The 21,755-nt window shown below is 37.3% G+C and overlaps 1 protein-coding gene and 1 long non-coding RNA gene across 17 annotated transcripts in view; one reads left to right on the top strand and one right to left on the bottom strand.

The window, feature by feature from the left end:
- The window catches only part of ERC1 (ELKS/RAB6-interacting/CAST family member 1), a 560,596-nt gene that overhangs the window by 148,094 nt on the left and 390,747 nt on the right, over positions 1 to 21,755 (bottom strand). The window lies entirely within an intron of this gene.
- Positions 1 to 21,755, top strand: part of LOC113921827 — a 59,068-nt gene that overhangs the window by 203 nt on the left and 37,110 nt on the right. Inside the window, exon 2 of the long non-coding RNA XR_003519827.1 lies at positions 20,356 to 20,412. This is a non-coding gene — a long non-coding RNA (uncharacterized LOC113921827). The remainder of the gene's footprint in view (positions 1 to 20,355; positions 20,413 to 21,755) is intronic.

Here is a 21,755-nt window from a genome sequence, read left to right as displayed (position 1 = left end):
ATATTCGGGAAGATAGACGGAGGAGGGGAGGGAGCCTCCATCAGCCACTACCGGCAAGTGATAGAGTCCCGGAGCACAAAATCGGAACTTTTAGAAGTCTGCTCCACTGAGGAACGTTGCTCCAGTGGCTACGTGGGGGGCGGGGTGTGGGGGGTGTGGAACCCTCACTGGGACAGTGTAGTCACAGGACCCTCGGGGTCACAGAAAGACTGGGGGTGCCTGACTGGCAGAGCTCCCAGGTATTGGAGTGGGGAATCCAGCTGCAAAGATGGAGATAAAAAGTGGGCTTTCAGCTCGGGGTGGCCATAAACCCTGATCCGTGGCACAGTCGGGCCACTACTCCTCCAGCAGGGACCCAACAAGTGGCAGATCTGGGAAGACTCCCCTTCCTCCCCTGGGAGGAGCGGAGCGGGAACACACTGCAGGAATCTGCTGGGTTTGGAGACTCCAAACGGGGTTGTGTGCCAGAGATAGAAACCATGGGTCACAGGCCGGGTGAGCACGGAGTGTGGCCAGAGACTGGGGAGAGAGGAGTGATTGACTGCTTTTCTATGAGGGCTGACTGAGGAGTGGGGCACTGAGCTCTCGGATCCTCTGGGTCCAGAGATAGGAAGGCCACCATTTTCACTCTCAGAAAGCATTCAGGGAACAAAAGCTCCCGAGAGCAAACCCGAGCAGATTACTAAGCCTGGCCCCTGGCAAGGGCGGGGCAATTCCACCTCCCGCAAAGACATTTGAGAATCACTGCAACAGGCCCCTCCCCCAGAAGATCAGGAAGAACATCCAGCCAAGAACGGCAAAACCCCAGTGCTAGGGGAATACAGCACATAGAATTCATGGCTTTTTTCCCATGATTCTTTAGTGTTTCAAAGTTAATTTTTTAAAATTTTCTTTATTTTTTTCTTTTTCTATTTTTTTTTTGCTGAATTTATCTTCTTTCCTTTTTCAACCAACATCTTATCAATTCCTTTTTTAAAATCTCTAATTTTCATTTTTACAGTCATATTCTATCCCTTCATTGTATTTAACCTTATTTTTTGTACATATAAGTTTTTCTTTCTTTAAAATTATGGGATACAGTTTCTTCTAACAGACCAAAATATACCCTAAATATAGTGTATGATGTTTTCCCAGTCTCCTGCCTGATTACATTCTTTTTAAAATTTTTTTTCATTCTTTTTTCAAACAACTTCTTACCAATTCCTCATTTAAAATATTTTTTATTTGATTTATTTTTTTAAAGATTTCATTTATTTATTTGACAGAGAGAGAGATAGCGAGAGCAGGAACACAAGCAGGGGGAGTGGGAGAGGGAGAAGCAGGCTTCCCACCGAGCAGGGAGCCCGATGTGGGACTCGATCCCAGGGCCCTGGGATCATGAATTGAGCTGAAGGCAAGATGCTCAAAGACTGAGCCACCCAGGCACAACTTAAAATCTTTTAAAATTTTCAGCTTTTCAGTCCTATTCCATCCCTTCATTGTATTTACCCTCATTTTTGTATATAAGTTTTTCTTTTTTAAAAATTTTGGGACGTAATTTCTTCTAACAGACCAAAATACACCCAAAATCTAGTGTGTGGCCCTGTCCTATTCACCAGCCTGATCATATTCTTTTCTCTCCCCCCTTCTTTCCCCCATGGTTTCGGGTCTCTTCTGATTTTTTTAGTGTATATTTTTCTGGGGTCTTTGTTGCCCTATTAGCATTTTGTTCTCTCACTCATCTATTCTCCTCTACACAAAATGACAAGACAGAAAAACTCACCTCAAAAAAGAGAACAAGAGGCAGTACCGACTGCCAGGGACCTAATCAATACAGACATATTTGTAAGATGTTGGAACTAGAGTTCAGAATGATGATTATAAAGATACTAGCTGGGCTGGAAAAAAACATAGAAGATAACAGAGAATCCTTTTCTGGAGAAATAAAAGAACTAAAATCTAACCAAGTTGGAATCAAAAAGGCTATTACTGAGGTGCAATCAAAAATGGAGGCTCTAACTGCTAGGATAAATGAGGCAGAAGAGAGAATTAGTGATACAGAAGACCAAATGATGGAAAATGAAGAAGCTGAGAAAAAGAGACATAAGCAACTACCAGATCATGAGGAGAGAATTCGAGAGATAAGTGATACCATAAAGCGAAACAACATTAGAATAATTGGGATCCCAGAAGAAGAAGAAAGAGAAAGAGGGTCAGAAGGTATACTGGAGCAAATTATAGCAGAGAACTTCCCTAATTTGGGGAAGGAAACAGGCATCAAAATCCAGGAGGCACAGAGAACCTCCCTCAAAATCAATAAAAATAGGTCAACACCCTGACATCTAATAGTAAAACTCACAAGTCTCAGAGACAAAGAGAAAATCCTGAAAGCAGCTTGGACAAGAGGTCCATAACCTACAACAGTAGAAACAATAGATTGGCAGCAGACCTAGCCACAGAGACCTGGCAGGCCAGAAAGGACTGGCATGATATACTCAGGGCACTAAATGAGAAAAATACGCAGCCAAGAATAAATAATACTATATCCAGCTAGGCTGCCATTGAAAATAGAAGGAGAGATAAAAAGCGTCCAGGACAAACAAAAGCTAAAAGAATTTGCAAACACCAAACCAGCCCTACAAGAATTATTGAAAGGGGTCCTCTAAGCAAAGAAAGAGCCTAAAAGTAACATAGACCAGAAAGGAACACAGACAATATACAGTAACAGTAACCTTACAGGCAATACAGTGGCACTAAATTCGTATCTTTCAATAGTTACCCTGAATGTAAATGGGCTAAATGCCCCAATCAAAAGACACAGGGTAACAGACTGGATAAAAAAACAAGACCCATCAATATGCTTTCTGTAAGAGACTCATTTTAGACCCAAAGACACCTCCAGATTTAAAGTGAGGGGGTGGAAAACCATTTCCCATGCTAATGGACATCAAAAGAAAGCTGGGGTGGCAATCCTTATATCAGACAAACTAGATTTTAAACCAAAGACTAAAATAAGACATGAGGTAGGATACTACATCATATTTAAAGGGTCTATCCAACAAGAAGATCTAACAATTTTAAATATCTATGCCCCTAACATGGGAACAGCCAATTATATAAGCCAATTAATAACAAAATGAAAGAAATACATTAATAATAATACAATAATAATAGGGGACTTTAACAGCCCCCCTCACTGAAATGGACAGATCTAAGCGAAAGATCAACAAGGAAATAAAGGCTTCAAATGACACACTGGAACAGATGGACCTCACAGATATATTCAGAACATTCCATCCCAAAGCAACAGAATACACATTCTTCTCTAGTGCACATGGAACATTCTCCAGAATAGATCACATCCTGGGTCACAAATCAGGTCTCAACTGGTACCAAAAGATGGGGATCATTCCCTGCATATTTTTAGACCACAATGCTTTGAAACGAGAACTCAATCACAAGAGGAAAGTTGGAATGAACTCAAATACATGGAGGCTAACAGGCATCTTCCTCAAGAATGAATGGGAAATTAAATTAAATTAGAATTAAAGAAACTAAATTAAATTCAAAAAGAATTAAAAATTTCATGGAAACAAATGAAACTGAAAATATAACTGTTCAAAATCTTTGAGATACAGTAAAGGCGGTCCTAAGAGGAAAGTATATAGTAATACAAGCTTTTCTCAAAAAACAAGGAAGGTTTCTGGGGCGCCTGGGTGGCTCAGTCTTTAAGGGTCTGTCTTTGGCTCAGGACAATGATCCCAGAGGCCTGGGATTGAGCCCCACATCAGGCTCCTGTTCAGCGGGAAGCCTGCTTCTCCCTCTCCCAGTTCCCCTGCTTGTATTCCCTCTCTCACTATCTCTGTCAAATAAATAAATCTTAAAAAAAAAAAAAAAAAAGAAACAAGAAAGGTCTCAAATACACAACCTAACCCTACACCTCAAGGAGCTGGAGAAAGAACAGCAAATAAAGCCTAAACCCAGCAGGAGAAGAGAAATAATAAAGATCAGAGCAGAAATCAATGAAATAGAAACGAAAAGAACAGGAGAACAGATCAATGAAACTAGGGGCTGGTTCTTTGAAAGAATAAGACTGATAAACCCCTGGCCAGACTTATCAAAAAGAAAAAAGAAAGGACCCAAATAAATAAAATCATGAATGAAAGAGGAGAGATCACAACCAACACCAAAGAAATACAATTATAAGAACATATTATGAGCAAATATATGCCAGCAAATTACATAATCTGGAAGAAATGGATGCATTCCTAGAGATGTATCAAATACCAAAACTGAACCAGGAAGAAATAGAAAACCTGAATAGACCCATAACCACTAAGGAAATTGAAGCAGTCATCAAAAATCTCCCAACAAAGAAAAGCCCAGGGCCAGATGGCTTCCCAGGGGAATTCTACCAAACATTTAAAGAAGAATTAATAGCTATTCTTCTGAAACTGTTTCAAAAAAATAGAAATGGAAGGAAAACTTCCAAACGCATTTTATGAGGCCAGCATTACCTGATCTCCAAACCAAAGACCCCATCAAAAAGGAGAACTACAGACCAATATCCCTGATGAACATGGATGCAAAAATTCTCACCAAAATACTAGCTAATAGAATCCAACAGTACATCAAAAGGATTATTCACCACAACCAAGTGGGATTTATTCCTAGGCTGCAAGGGTGGTTCAACATCTGCAAATCAATCAATGTGATACAATACATTAATAAAAGAAAGAACAAGAACCATATGATCCTCTCAATAGATGCAGAAAAAGCGTTTGACAAAGTACAGCATCCCTTCTTGATTAAAACTATTCACAGTGTAGGGATAAAGGGTACATACCTTAATATCATAAAAACCATCTATGAAAAACCCACAGTGAATATCATTCTCAATGGGGAAAATCTGAGAGCTTTTCCCCTAAGGTCAGGAACGTGGCAGGGATGTCCACTATCACCACTGCTATTCAACATAGTACTAGAAGTCCTAGCCACAGCAATCAGACAACAAAAAGAAATAAAAGGCATCCGAATCGGCAAAGAAAACATCAAACTCTCTTTGCAGATGATATGATAGTTTATGTGGAAAACCCAAAAGACTCCACCCCAAAACTGCTAGAACTCCTACAGGAATTCAGTAAAGTGGCAGGATATAAAATCAATGCACAGAAATCAGTTGCATTCCTATACACCACCACCAACACAGAAGAAAGAGAAATTAAGGAGTCGATCCCATTTACAATTGCACCCAAAAACCATAAGATACCTAGGAATAAATCTAACCAAAGAGACAAAGAATCTGTACTCAGAAAACTATAGAATACTCATGAAAGAAATTGAGGAAGACAAAAAGAAATGGAAAAACATTCCATGCTCATGGATTGGAAGAACAAATATTGTGAAAATATCTATGCTTCCTAAAGCCATCTACACAGTTAATGCAATCCCTATCAAAATACCATCCACTTTTTTCAAAGAAATGGAACAAATAATTCTAAAATTTGTATGGAACCAGAAAAGACCCCAAATAACCAGAGGAATGTTGAAAAAGAAAAGCAAAACTGGTGGCATCGCAATTCTGGACTTTAAGCTCTATTACAAAGCTGTCATCATCAACACAGTATGGTACTGGCACAAAAACAGACACATAGATCAACGGACTAGAGAACCCAGAAATGGACCCTCAACTCTACGGTCAACTAATCTTCGACAAAGCAGGAAAGAATGTCCAGTGGAAAAAAGACAGTCTCTTCAACAAATGGTGTTGGGAAAATTGGACAGCCACACGCAGAAGAATGAAACTGGACCGTTTCCTTACACCACACACAAAAACAGACTCAAAATGGATGAAAGACCTAAATGTGAGACAGGAATCCAACAAAATCCTTGAGGAGAACACAGGCAGCAATCTCTTCAACCATAGCTGCAGCGACTTCTTAGAAACATCGCTGAAGGCAAGGGAAGCAAGGGCAAAAATGAACTATTGGGACTTCATCAAGATAAAAAGCTTTTGCACAGCAAAGGAAACAGTTGACAAAATCAAAAGACAACCAACAAAATGGGAGAAGATATTTGTAAATGATGTATCAGATAAAGGGCTAGTATCCAAAATCTATAAAGAACTTATCAAACTCAACACCCAAATAACAAACAATCCAATCAAGAAACAGGCAAAAGACATGAATAGACATTTCTGCAAAGACATCCAAATGGCCAACAGACACATGAAAAAGTACTCAGCATCACTTGGCATCAGGGAAATCCAAATCAAAACCTCAGTGAGATACCACCTCACACCAGTCAGAATGGCTAAAATTAACAAGTCAGGAAATGACAGATGTTGGTGGGGATGTGGAGAAAGGGGAACCCTCCTACACTGTTGGTGGGAACGCAAGCTGGTGCAACCACTCTGGAAAACAGTATGGAGGTTCCTCAAACAGTTGCAAACAGAGCTACCCTACGATCCAGCAATTGCACTACTGGGTATTTACCCCAAAGATACAAATGTAGGGATCCGAAGGGGTACATGCACCCCGATGTTTATAGCAGCAATGGGTCCAGAAGCATGAACTACTTTATTTACTTACTAACCTATGACCTGACACTTAGAATCCCATTACCACAAACAAAATAAAATGTAAGTTACTAATTGCCAAATATTTGGAGTGCCTACTATGTGCCAGGTCCATGCTAAGTACAACTGATATACTGAAATGATGACTTCACAGAACTTAGTCTATTACAGAAACTAGACACTGAGCAAAATTAGGCACATGACTAAATAATTACGAGTTTCTCTCTGCTCTTTAATGTTAGACATCATGCAAACTTTAATAAGCTCTTTTTAGTTCTACTGATAACACCCATGTGTCAAAATGTTGGAAAGTTCCTTCCGTGTTAAAAAACAAACTAGAAAATCTTTAGCCTAGGTTTCTTTTAACAAAGCTTGGGCACCCATTTTAAATTTTCCATGTGGACAAGAGTAAGACTGATTTTGGTAAGACTGCAGAAATGATGAGGCACTTGCAGACTACAGTTGTCCACCGGGGCATAATCTACGTTCAGTGATTAAATGGGCTTCTCCCAAAGTCAATGGCCTCAATTCCAGTGCTTCCTTAGGACTGCTGCAAATTCAACATTAGTAAGATATAAAGACGTTCCTTCTTATCCTATACTTCCTTAAAATACAGCAAAAGTTATCCAGTTGCTTCCTTCATGAAATACACCTGTACTTACATTTCAAATGAAAGCTTTCAAAGAATTCATTTGTTAGAAAACATTTATTCTAATGATGCTGCCAATTTTCTTTAAAACTGGCTTCAAAATTATTGCATTATTTAAGTATTTGAAATTATGACAAATATCCTTTTTATTAAGCTGAATTTTAGTTTTGACGTCAAGTCTGGGGCACTGAAGTCAGACAGCGAATTAGGATGATATGTTTTTTACACCACAATGAGTAAGCATATATTTATGTTGGGGGCATCTTACAATCTGGCTCTGAAAGCACCTCTTAAGAAAAGGATTACAAATACATTTTTAGCAATGACAGCACCAATGGAATCAGTGTAAAATTATCCAGATAATAATATTTTGACACTCAGCTGGATGTTCCAATGTTCTTATTTAAAAAAAAATATTCTTACCAATTCTTAGACAAACCTCATATTCTTTAGGAGTAGATCAGGAAAACACAATCTCTTCTACACAATGTTATATCTGAAATTTCCTTCTGATGAATATGACATACAAACTCTTGCTTTTGATATTCTAAGTTTCTTTACTTTTGGAATTATACTTGAAGTAGTTTATTGCTCATTTAGCTCAGTGTGCCCTTTCCTTCTCCCTTACCTGTTGGCTGGAATGCAATGTGGTAGTGAGCCATCTTGGATCACGTGGTAACACCTCAGCGATGGGCAAAGCAAAAGAGAGGAGTTCAGACTCTGAACCCCTGAAAACTTCAAGGAGCAGAATTATAATACCACAGTTTGGGCTATTACATGAAAGAGACACAGATTTATATACAGTTTACCCTGTTATTTTTGTCAAAGCAGGAGAACATCTATTCTAACTGGTTTTAATAAAGTGTTTTAAATCTCCTTAGCATTTTGCATATATGAAGTAAAATATATGAAAAGTCTTAGGAAAACAGACAATATAACTGGAATCTAAAAATTAGAAGAGAAATTTCAGAATTAGTCTCAGAATCCATTTTTTAAAAAGATTTTATCCATTTATTTAAGAGAGAGAGAGAGGAAAAAGAGCATGAGTGAAGAGGGGCAGAGAGAGAGGGGAGAAGCAGGCTCCCCGCTGAGTGCAAAGCCCGATGCAGGGTTCGATCCTGGGACTCCAGGATCATGACCTAAGCCTAAAGCCGATGCTTAACCAACTGAGCCACCCAGGCGCTCTTAAAACATTTTTTTTTTTTTTAAGAGAGGGAGAGAGAGAAGGAGGGGGAGGGGCAGAAGAAGAGAGTGAGAGAGAATCTTAAGCAGGCTCCACGCCCAGTGGACCTGGGGCTCCCTCTCACAACTCTGGATCATATCTTGACCTCAGCCGAAATCAAGAGCTGGACGCTTAACTGAATCACCCAGGAGCCCCCCAGAATACATTAAAAAAAAAAGTTATAAAGAAAGGATTACTTTAAGGTAGTATCTACTCATTTGATGTGTCACTTTACTTACTGATTAGAATAAGATCCACTAAAAATTTATAGGATCCACATTAATTTGTAACATAATAGTATACAGTACCTATCTTTAAAAGAAATCTAGAACTATAAATTAGTTAACTACCAAATCGTATATAAATGCATCTACACATTCTAGAGGATTCTAATTAGATGAAGAATTCATCATTCTAATGATGTATTTTTTGTGATACCCAAATATGTAGACACCAAAAGTCCCTTCAATGTATTATGCAGGGAACTACAATTTATAATGAAACATTATATCAGAAAGGAAAGCAGTATCATTTAGGTAAGAGCTTTGGACTGTTCTCTATATAGTCACAGTTCATTAGAGTAAGTTGTCTCTATCTCTGGTTCAGTATAAAAGTGATTTCTGATTCTATCTAATGCCTAGCTATTTCCAGAGAGAACTCATAAAAAATAAAAATGTGCATTTTATTTGATCTAAAATGACTGATTGTTCAGGCTCTCCCCATGCTACAATTATCTTATTCTTAAAAGAAAAAAAAAGCCTCCATTGGCCTTACTTTTCCCTAAACTGCTATGCTTTCCCTTTTGCCCTCCTGGTCAAAATTTATTTTATTTATTTTAATATATTTTTAAATTTAAATTCAATTAATCAACATGTAATATATTATTAGTTTCAGAGGCAGAGGTCAGTGATTCATCAGTCTTATATAATATCCAGTGCTCATTATATCATGTGCTCTCCTTAATGTTCATCATTCAGCCACTCCATCCCCATACCCCCCTCCCCTCCAGCAACCCTCAGTTTGTTTCCTATGAGTCTCTTACGGCTTGTCTCCCTTCCGATTTCATCTTGTTTTATTTTTTCCTCTCTTCCCCTATGATCCTATTTTGTTTCTTAATTCCACATATGAGTGACTCTGATTGACTTATTTCGCTTAGCATAATGCCCTCTAGTTCCATCCACATCATTACAAATGGCAAGATTTCATTCCTTTTGATGGCTGATTAGTATTCCATTGTGTATATATATATATCTTCTTTATCATATATATGATATATATTTATATATATTATATAATATATTATTATGAACATCACATAATGCATTCATAGGTAAATTTCCTTTCTTTATGGCAAGGGCCATCACAAGACAGACAGGTGAACTTAGGATCTTCTGCTTTCTAAATCTCTGCCTTAACAATAGCTGGCAGCCAAGGGAGTTTTTGTTGGGCATTATTCAAATCCTATCAAATCCCTAGTGAATTATGTTCTTAAACCCACTGATTTCTGTTGGAGATGAGGGGTGGAGAGACAGCTTTAGCATGAGTCTCAAGAGATGAAGCTAAGTGGTGGGTTCACAGTAACATCTGGGGATGATGTATACAAAAAGATTTATACTGGCCTTTTCTTTCATTTTGTCTTACTATTTCATAATAGTATGTCTGTTTTGCCTCAAGTTTAATGGTATAATATGAACAGAAAATTTCAGAATACAAACCCCCCTTATAAAGACATAGTCCCTTCAAAATAAGGCACACCTGTTGTTCTTTAACTCACACTTTCAGGCTATACCATTTATTGTGTCTTCTTAAGGAAGTCTCTATTTCCAAAGGAAAATAAAGTCTTACATTGTTTCTCAGAATTCAAACTCCAGAATAGCTCCATTTATTTAGTTGTCTGTTTTAAGAATTACTGAATGCTTTAAGCAATTAATCCCTGCACTTTGTCACTGTCCCACTGTTTAGTTAACCTTTCCCAGTCATAGATGGATAACATGTCCGTACCAGCTGTCCACACTGTGCTACCGTGGAGGCCGGCTTGCCTCTGTTTTTAAAGCTTCCATTGCATTCCAAGTCTGTTTGCTATGACATTTGTTAGAAGAATGCCTGTGGTATCATGGTACTCATTTCTCCACCTTGCAGCATAATCAACAGCTCAGTGTGTCTTGATTTGAAAAAAATCCAACATTATACAGAACATGTAATGTTTGAATTGGTTGGTACACTGCATGAAAAAAAGTGGGTAAAGTTCCAATGACTAAATATCTACAATATTCTTTAGGCTATATATGAAACATATAAAATCTACAGGGATATACATGAGTAACTATGGGGTGTGCTGAGAGGGGACTAGAGACAGTGGGGTTGCTGAGATCTTGAAGGTCACCAAAAGCACTTGGTGGCCAAAACAGATGAAAACAAATTCAGTAATTTATTACCTTCCTCTATTAATGATTCAACAATTCTATCGTCCATCTGCTATCAATTTGTTGGCAAAAATTATAAGAACAACTCCTCTCCTACACAGCTTTGGAATGAAACATCTGGTGGGGAAATTCTATAGGAATGGGCAAGGAACTGTGCTTGCATTTGGCAGATGAATTATTATTGTTGCCAGCTTGGATGATCCCACCTTCTCTGCATCTTTTCTTAGGATTTAGCTACTTGTAAAATGCCAAACATAATTTGGGAAGCATGGTTATTACACCTATTTTTTCTTATGCATATAAGGGGCACATGGTTACAGTAGGCATAAAACAATGGGAAATGCAGAATCTTCTGATAAGTGTGGATTTTTTTTTTTATTTGAAGTTTCTCTCCATAGCAGTGGTATTATTTTTAATAGGGAAAATAATATTTTTAATATGTTCAAAAGTAGTAAAGCATAATAACCATCACAGCCTACTAAGTCACACGTTTACTTCTCAAAGATATAGGAAAATGACAACTGAAAATATTATTTCAAAACAAGTTCTAGAATTTTACTATATGTAAATTAAAATTTAAAAAAATCTTTTAGGGGTGCCTGGCTGGCTCAGTTGGTGCAGTGTGTGACTTTTGATGTCAGGGTTGTAAGTTCAAGCCCCACATTGGGTATAGAGATTACTTAAAAAGAAAAACTCTGTAACTTTGCTTATTACTTTAAAAATAGTAAATAGTTTAAAACTAGAGAAAATGATAACTATTACTGATTATATTTTGTTTATGGCCTCTGGATGTCTTCCTCCTCAACTGAATATTTTATCTCTCTTAGAGCAGCTCCATTTTTAAATTTTATTTATTTATTTATTTGCAAGAGTGAGAATGGAGAGAGAGCACATGAGAGGGGGGAGGGTCAGAGGGAGAAACAGACTCCCTGCTGAGCAGGGAGCCCGATGTGGGACTCGATCCCGGGACTCCAGGATCATGACCTGAGCCGAAGGCAGTTGCTCAACCAACTGAGCCACCCAGGCGCCCTCCATTTTGTTTCATGTTATAGCAATGTACATGTTTTCCCTATTTCTAAAAGCTGACTGATGGCATGAATGTTATCAAGTCTACCTGCAACTCAGCCAATCTGACTCAGCTGTAGTGTCTAACTGGTACCTTTCTTACAGGGGTCATTCAATTTTCCAAAGTGCATTCTCTCTATGACTAGTTAGCTTACCTGATCAGAGGTAATAAGGGCAAGATACTTTCCTTTACTTCCAGTCTGTTCCACAGCTCAAAATTTCACCTCTAGCACATACAGTTATTCTCTAGGTCAACATTTCTCAAAAGTTTATTCCACAGAAGTATGGAAAGAGATATTAACAAATGTCCCGTGAAAAAAAGATTTCCATGGTCAAATAAATAGGAGGAACACTGGGCCTAATAGCCTGCCGGTACAGAACTCACAAGAGCTTTTTATGGTGTAGATTACATATCTTTAATAGGACGCTATATTTTAAAGCAGGGGTAGCCAAACTACTGCCTATAGGCCACTGAATAACCACCTGTTGATGTAGAGCCTATAGGCAAGGAATGGTTCTTACATTTTTAAGTGGTTGAAAAAAACAAAAAGAAAAATATTTTTGTGACATAATATAACATATATAAAATATATAATTTATATTCTAATATATAAAAATATAGTTTATGACAATGATTTGAAATATAAATTTCAATGTCTATAAACAAAATATGAATGAGGCAAAACACACTCATTTGTTTATGTATTTTCTATGACTACTTTAGCATGGCAACAGAAAATCTTAGTGCTTATGACAGACACCAAATTGTCCCCAAACTCAACATATTTACTATCTGGCTCTTCAGAGAAAAAGTCTACCAACCCTTTTATAAACTATTTCCCAAAGTTAGTTGACCATAGAACCCTACTTCCTCAGTTTTCTGGGGAACACCAATTAACACCTGGAAGCATACTAATATTCCAAGAACACAGTTTGGAAAGTGATGACTTAACAATAAACTAATGGATCTCAAAAGAATGAATAAAAGAATATGAATGTGCTGGGAAAAAATTCACCATGATCAATACCGCCAACATGATTACTACAGACCCTGCTACTCTGTTAAGCATTTTACGTGGATTAAGTAATTTAATCCTTATAAAGACTCCATGAATTTGAGAAAGAAGGTATGTAGTAGGAAGTTGTACTGATGGGCCTGGAGCCAGGCCCTGAATTAAAGATAGATGTGGAAATGATCAACATAGGAGGTCGATGAAATAATAGGAGTGCATGAAAGCACCAAGATCAGAAGCGAGGCACATAGCATTGGTGGAATAAAAGTCTGTAAAGAACTGAGGGGGGGGCAGTCTCAGCAACAGAAGAAAACAAGGAGACAGTGGTATCCTGAAAGCTAAAGAAAGTAAGTTTCAAGAAATAAATGATCAAATACTTTAAAGTGTTTATAGACAAGTCAAAACTATGACTGCAAAACTGCCATTTGATTTAGCTTTTAGAATGTTTCTAGGTACTGTGGAAAGCAGTTTCAGGGCCGGTAGCAGAAGCCATATTGAAAAAGGTTGAGTAGTAAACACACACAGACACATTGAAATACTACTCAGCCATGAAAACAGAATGAAATCTTGTATTCTGCAACAACATAGATGTACTTTGAAGATATTATGCTAAGTGCAATAAGTCACACAGAGAAAGACCACTGTAAGATTTTCACCCATATGTGGAATCTAAAAAATCAAAACAAATGAACCAACAAAACAAAATATAGAAAAACTCATATATAGAGAGAACAGATTGGTGGTTACCAGAGGGGAAGGAGGCTGAAAGGCGGGCAAAATGAGTGAAGGGATCAATTATATGTGTATATGTGTGTGCCTGTGTTTGTGTGTACATGGACACACACATACACAATATTTTCTTTATCCATTAATCCATCAAGGAACATTTAGGTTGTTACCATTTCTTGGCTACTGTAAGTAATGCTACAATAAAGATATCTCTTTTTGGTATATATTTTCAAATCAGCATTTATGAATTCTTTGAATAAGTACCCAGAGAAGGAAGAACTGGTTCATATGGTAGTTCTATTCTTAATATTTTGATTAATCTCCATAGTCTTTTCCTTAATGGCTGTACCAATTTTACATTCCCACCAAGAGCATATGAGAGATTCCTTTTCTCCACATCCTCTTCAATGCTTGTTATTTCTAGTCTTTTTCATAGCTGTGGTAACAGCCATTCTAACTGGTATGAGGTAATACTGCATTACAGCTTTAATTTGCATTCCCCTAATCATTAGTGATGTTGAACAACTTTTCATGTCCCTGTTGGTCATCTCTATGTCTTCTTTTGGGAAAAATGTCTTTTCAGAACCTCTGTCCATTTTTAAGTGGGTTGGTTTTTTTGCTGTTGTTGTGATGTGTTGCATGAGTTCTTTATGTATTTTGGATTTTAATCCCTTGTTGGATATATGATTTGCAAAAATCTTTTCCCAATCAGTTTGTTTTGATGATGGTTTCTTTCACCGTGCAGCTTTTTAGTTTGATATAATCCCATTTATTTGTTTTTGTTTGTTTCCCTTGCCTCTGGAGTCAGAGCCACAGAAATAGTGCTGAGACCAATATCAATATTTATCACCTATGTTTTATTCCAGGCATTTTATGCTTTCAGGTCTAACATTTAAGCCTTTAATCTATTTTGAGTTAATTTTTGTGTACGGTGTAAGACAGTGGTCTAGTTTCACTCTTTTGCATGTGGCTGTCCAGTTTTCCCAACGTCGTTTATTGAAAAGACTGTCCTTTCTCCATTGCATGTTCTTGGCTCCTTTCTTGTAAATTAGTTGTCTGTATATGTGTGAGTTTAGTTCTGGGACCTCAATTCTATTCCATTGATTTATTTGTTTTTATGCCCAATATCACATTGTTTTGATTACTATAGCTTTGTAGTATAGTTTGAAACCAGGAAGTATGATTTCTTCAGCTTTGTTATTCTTTTTCAAAATTGCTTTGGTTATTCAGGTTCTTTGTGTTTCTATACAAATTTTAGAATTATTTATTTGTTCTTATTCTGTGAAAAATGCCATTGGAATTTAGATAGGGATTGCATTGAATCCATAGATTCCTTTGGGTTATATGGACGTTTTAACAATATTAATTCCTGAAATCCATGAGCGTGGAATATCTTTCCATTATTTGTGTCCTCTTCAATGTCTTTCATCAGTGTTTTATAGTTTTCATTGTATAAATCTTTCACCTCCTTGGTTAAATTTTTCCTTGGGTATTATATTCTTGATGTAACTGTAAATGGGATTTTTTTCCTAATTTATCTTTCTGACAATTCTTTATTAGTGTATAGAGATACCACTGATTTCTGTATGATGATTTTGCATACTGCTACTTTGCTGAGTTCATCTATTGGTTTTAACAGTTTTTTTGGTGGAGTCTTTTTAATATATATCATGTCATCTGCAAATAGTTTTCTTCCTTTCAGATTTGGATGCTTTCTTTTTTTTATTTTTTAAAAGATTTTACTTATTTATTTGAGGGAGGCAGTGTGAGCAAGAGAGAGAAGGAATGGGGGAAGGACAGAGGGAGAAGCAGACTCCCTGCTGAGTGGGGAGCCCGATGCAGGGCTTGATTCCAGGACTCCAGGATCATGACCTGAGCCGAAGGCAGATGCTTAACCGACTGAGCCATTCAGGCATCCCACCTTTTATTTATTTATTTTTGCTTAATTGATAATGGCTAGGACTTCCAATACTATGTTGAATAAAAGTGGTAAAAGTGGATATTGTTATCTTGTTCCAGATCTGAGAAGAAAAGCTTTCAGCTATTCACCAGAGTATGGTGTTAGCTGTGGGTCACATATGGCCTTCATTATGTTGATGTAAGTTCACTCTCTACACAGTTTGTTGAGTTTTTACCATAAATGGATGTTGAGTTTTGTCATGTTTTTTCTGCATCTACTGAGATGATCACATGATATTTTCCTTTCATTTTGTTATTGTGGTGTATCACGCTGATTGACTTGTGGCTGCTGAACCATCCTTACATCCCTGGAATAAATCCCACTTGATTATGGTGTTTGGTCCTCTTAACATATTACTGAATTCAGTTGCTAATATTCTGTTGAGAATTTTTCCATCAGTGTTCATCAATGATATCAGCCTGTAATTGTGTGTATGTGTGTGCTTGTGTGTGTGGTATCCTTGCCTGGTTTTGATATAATGGTAATGCTGGCCTCATAAAATGAGTTGGGAAGTGTTCCCTCCTCTTCAACTTTTTGGAACAGTTTGAGAAGAATAAGTATTAAATCTTCAAATGTTTGGTAGAATTCACCAGTAAAGCTGTCTGATCCTGGACTCTGTTGGGTTTTTTTGATTACTGATTCAATCTCCTCACTCATATACAGATTTTCTATTTCTTCATGATTCAGGCTTGGAAGATTGTATGTTTGTAGGAATTTATCAATTTCTTTAAGGTTGTCCAATTTTTTGGCATACAGTTGTTCATAATAGTCTCTTATGATTCTTTGCATTTCTGTGGTGTCAGTTTAACTTTTCCTCTTTCATTTCTGATTTTATTAAAGCTTGTTCTCTTTTTTGCTTGATTAGTCAAGCCAAAGGCGTGTCAATTATGTTTGTCTTTTCAAAGAACCACCTCATAGTTTCATAGATCTCTTTGTTTGTTTACTTTGGTCTCTATTTCATGCATTTCTCCTCTGATCTTTATTATTTCCTTCCTTCGACTGACTTTGGACTTCATTTGTTCTTTTTTTTCTAGGTGTAAAGTTAGACTGTTTGAGATTTTTCCTGTTTCTTGTTAGACCTGTATTACTATGATCTTCTTTCTAAGAACCACTTTTGCTGCATTTCAAAGATTTCTGTATGTTGTATTTATATTTTCATTTGTCTCTAGGTATTTTTTATTTCTCTGATGAACTACTGGTTGTTCAGTAGAATGTTGTTTAATCTCCACATTTCTGTGTTTTTTCCACTTTTCTTCTTGTAATTGATTCCTAGATTCATACCACTGTGTTCAGAAAAGATGCTTGATATAATTTTAATCTTTTGGAATTTATCGAGACTTGTTTTGTGGCCTAACATGTGATCTATCCTGGAGAATGTTCCATGTGCACTTGAGAAGAATGTGCATTCTATTGTTTTTGGATAGAATATTCTGTATACACCTATTAAGTCCACTTGGTCTAATGTGTCATTTAAAGTCAGTAATTCCTTTTAATTAAATTTCTGTTTGAATGATCTAACCATTGATGTAAGGGAGTGTTAAAGTCCTCTACTATTGTATTGCTGTCAATTTCTCCCTTTAGGTCCCTTAATATTTGCTTTATATATCTTGGTGCTCCTATGTTGGGTGTGTATATATTTATAAATGTTATGTTCTCTTGTTGGACTGACCCCTTTATCATTATATAATGTACGTTTTTGTCCATTAGTCTTTTTTTTTAAGATTTTACTTATTTATTTGACAGAGAGAGACACAGAGAGAGAGAGAACACAAGAGAGAGACACAGAGGGAGAGGAGGAAGCAGACTTCCCGCAGAGCAGGGAGCCCGATGTGGGGCTCGATCCCAGGACCCTGGGATCATGACCTGAGCTGAAGGCAGACGCTTAACGACTGAACCACTCAGGCACTGCTACAGTCTTGTTTTAAAACCTGTTTAGTATACTACGAGTATAGCTACACCAACTTTCTTTTTGTTTCCATTTGCATGGTTTCTATATCCCTTCACTTTCAGTCTCTATGTATCCTGACTTCTGAACTGAGTCTCTTCTAGGCAGCACATAGATGGGTCTTGTTTTAATTTATCCATTGAACACTCAATTTCTTGATTGGAGTTTAGTCTCTTTACATTTAAAGTAATCATGTACTTATTGCCATTTTGTTAATTGCTTTCTGTCTGCCCTTTCTCATGCTTTCTGGTATTTATTCATAAGTTTTTGTTTTGTGGTTACCGAGAGGTTCACATACAGCTTCTTATGTATAGAATGAGCTATTTTGAGTTGACAGCAACTTAAATTTGAATACACTTCAAAATTTTACATTCCTGCCCAAGTAATTTATTTTTTTATTATGTCCAGTTAGCCAGTATATAGTACATCATTAGTTTTTGATGTAGTGTTCATAGCAGCAACATCCACAATAGCCAAACTGTGGAAGGAGCTGAGATGCCTTTCAACAGATGAATGGATAAAGATGTGGTTCATATATACGATGGAATATTATTCAGTCATCAGAATGGATGAATACCCACCATTTGCATCGACATGGATGGAACTGGAGGGGATTATGCTAAGTGAAATAAGTCAAGCAGTGGGAAAACTGAACGCCAAGTAATCTATTTTTGAGGTCACATTTTACATCTTTTCATTTTAAACATCCTTTACTGTCTAAACTAATTATTGTAGTTTTAGTTAATTTTTCTTGTCTTTTAACCTTCATGCTTGATTTATAAGTGATTGGTCCACTACTTCTACTACATATTTACCTTTTCCAGTGAGATTTTTACTTCTGTATCTTTTCTTGTGATTAATTAGTGCTTTCCCCTCCAGTTTAGAGAGGTGCCTTTATCATTTCTTGCTAAGGTCAGTTTAGTAGTGATGAACTCCTTTAACTTTTGCTTGTCTGGAAAACTTTGTTTTCAATTTTGTTTATTTAATAGGTAGTAATAGTCTTGAAAATCTTTTTCTTCATCAGATATTTGATCCCCTTGCAAAACTTTTGGCCTTTGAGCTTGAATGTGGAGCTTTACTCCATCAGTAATATGATATTCTTGTTGCAGTGCATCCTGAAGTTCTTCTGAAGAAAACTGAATCCAATCCATATTTCTGTGAAATCCAGTATCTTTGTCAGAAGGTACAGTGTACTTTCGTACATGGCCAAACTGTGCAAAGTGTTTGCTCAACTCACTTGAGGCCATGGTCCAGGGAATTTTTCTGACAAAAGCCATGGGCTGGCTAGTACTCATGTACAGCACCACAGAGTCCCTCACTGCCAAAGCCACCATCTTTAGATCTGTCTGGAAAACTCTTAATCTCTCCAAGTCTGAATGATAGTCTTGCCATGTTGAGAATTGTTTATTGAAAGTTTTTTTTTCCTGTTGGCACTTTGAATATGTTGTGCCACTCTCTCCTGGTTTGCAAAGTCTCTGCTGAAAAATTTGCTGATGGCCTTATTGAGTTTCCTTTGTATGCATTAAGTTGTTTTTATCTTGCTGCTTTTAAGATTCACTCTTTAACTTTTACTATTTTAATTATAATGTGTCTGGTGTGGATCTCTTTGTGTTCATCTGTTTTGGAACTCTCTGGGTTTACTGGACCTGTATGTCTGTTTCCTTTCCCAGATTAGTGAAGTTTTCAGCCATTATTTCTTCAAATAAGTTCTCTGGCCTTTACTCTCTCTCTTCTTCTGGGAGCCCTATTATGCAAATATTATTCCACTAGACATTATCCCCAAAGTGAATTTATCTTCATTTTTAAAAATTCTTTTGTTGTTTTGTTACTTTGGGTAAGTTCTATTGCTTTGTCTTCTAGTTTGTTTATCTGATCTTCGGGTTCATCCAGTCTGCTATTAAACTCCTCTAGTGTATTTTTCAGTTCAGTTATATTCTTCAGCTCTGTAACTTCTCTTGGAAACCTTATGTTTTCTCTCTTTGTTAAGGATCTCACTGTGTTCCTTCATTCTTCTGTTGAGTTTGGTGAGCATCTTTATGACCACTGCTTTGAATACTTTACAAAGTGGGCTGCTTATCTCCATTTCATTAATGTCTTTCTTTGATGTTTTGTCTTGTTCTTTCATTTGGGACATTATTCTCTGTCTCCTCATTTTGCCTGACTCTGTTTCTGTGTATTAGGCAAAAGAACTACCTCTCCCACTCTTAAAGGAGTCAGTCACCTTTTTAAGGAGATGGTACATGGATCTCAGAAGTGCAATCCCCTCTGACCACCAGAGCTAGGCACTCAAGGGGTGTCCCCTGTGTGGACTGTGGGTTCCCATGTTATGATGGGGCATATTTGTTGTGAGGGGGTTGGCAGGGCTCTCGCCCAGCCCAGCTGCAACATGTGACTGACATTGGAGAGTACATGTGGGCTAGGCTGTCGCCCAACCTGGCTGTGACACACACTTGCACTGAAGATGTGGGGCACTGACAATGGCAAGGTAGAATGAAATGGCAAATATGGCATTTGCCAATGTCTCCATCCATGGAGAAAGTCCCAACAGTTTCCTACCTCTCCAATAGGCACTTTAAGATTAGTAAGTGGAACTCTTTCACATCTGGTCTATGTGCTTTTCAAATTGGTGTTTTTGCATTAGGTCCCAAAGAGAATGAGTCTGTGAGTGAGCCCTTTAAGGGCGGAGGGTGGGTGTTGGGTGGTTCTCTATTCCCTACAGATCTATGGCTTTCCTGGACATAGTCCTTGTTGTTTTTCAAAACCTGGCATTTAGGGGTCTTATTTCTTTTGCAGGATCCAAGGGTTGGCATGCCTGATGTGGAGGAAAACCTGCTCATTTATCAGGGAATAGTTAAGTATTTTTGAGATCTCTCATAATGGTGAACTGCAGCAAATGGGGTAGGTCTTTTTTGGCAAGACAGTGTCTCTCCCTCTCCTACCCATCTTGATGCCTTTTTTTGTGTGTGTGGAGGCTCTGCTCATCCAATTTTCTAGTCTTTTTCTAGGAAATTATTTCATATATGGTTGTATATTCATTGTATCCAGGGAAGGGAGTGAATTTATTAACTTCATATGCCACCATCTTCAACTCAAACCCCAATATTTTATTTAAAGCAATCTGTAAGTTGTCCATGAGTAAAGTCTATTCTTACAATCTCAGTTAAACAGTTAATTGATGTTGGAACTCCTGCCTTGATTATTTTGGAGAACAAAGTAAGGCTTAAGAAATTACTATAAAGAGTACAAACAACAAATGTGCATCTTCCATGGTTTGTTCATGATTAGAGTGATACTACTAAATTTTATAGGGATTAAAATATAACATTATCACGGAATGTTCTTGCTTGAGTCAGATGAGGCAAAATGAAATGACTTCCTGTGAATTATATCACAGATGACAAGGGGCTTATTTTTTTTTTTAAGATTTTATTTATTTATTTGAAAGAGAGTGAGAGAGAAAGAGAGAGAGAGAGAGTGCACAAGTGGGGGGGGAGGGGCAGAGAGAGAGGGAGAAGCAGATCCCCCACTGAGCTGGGACCCTGATGAGGGACTCGATCCCAGGACTCTGGGATCGTGACCTGAGCTGAAGGCAGACACTTAACCGACTGAGCCACTTAGGCCCCTAACAAAGGGGCTTATTATCTACTGATTGGGAGTTCTGTCAACTTTCCTGTGGTAGTTTCTATGACACTCTCCGCAGAACAGCAATTCTTAAGACACCTTATCTCTGCTACTAGTCTAACAAAAAAATTAAAAGCTTTTTGTGAAGGTAAAAACAACACAACATAACATTATGTATTAATTTATAAAGTTGATTATTTGATTTGTCCAAACACATGTCTGGGTAAGAAGACTTGATTGCTTCTCATACCTGAGAATTTTATCACAATGAAAACTAAGAGACTGACTGAGTACACATACTGAATTGGCATTTAATATTACAGTCTTTTTGTAAATACACATTGTCTTACAGAGGGGATCATGAATATAAGAAGTTGTATTTGGATGTACTTTGAAAGAAATAAAGAGAGAGAAAGCAACAGAAAGAATAAAAGCAAGTGTTATAATCTCAAAAAACACCCCAGATAATTTCTAATTATGTGTGTTATTTTAGTTTTTGCAAATTTCTCTGAATTCTGTTTGCATGTGCCAGTACTTGAGGATACTTGCTTTAAGACTGAAGGTAGAGGAGA

Source organism: Zalophus californianus, chromosome 9 (genome assembly GCF_009762305.2).
Source record: "Zalophus californianus isolate mZalCal1 chromosome 9, mZalCal1.pri.v2, whole genome shotgun sequence".
Lineage (NCBI taxonomy): Eukaryota > Metazoa > Chordata > Mammalia > Carnivora > Otariidae > Zalophus > Zalophus californianus.
The sequence above is the reverse complement of the archived record's forward strand: the minus strand, read 5'-3'. Positions and strand labels throughout refer to the sequence as shown.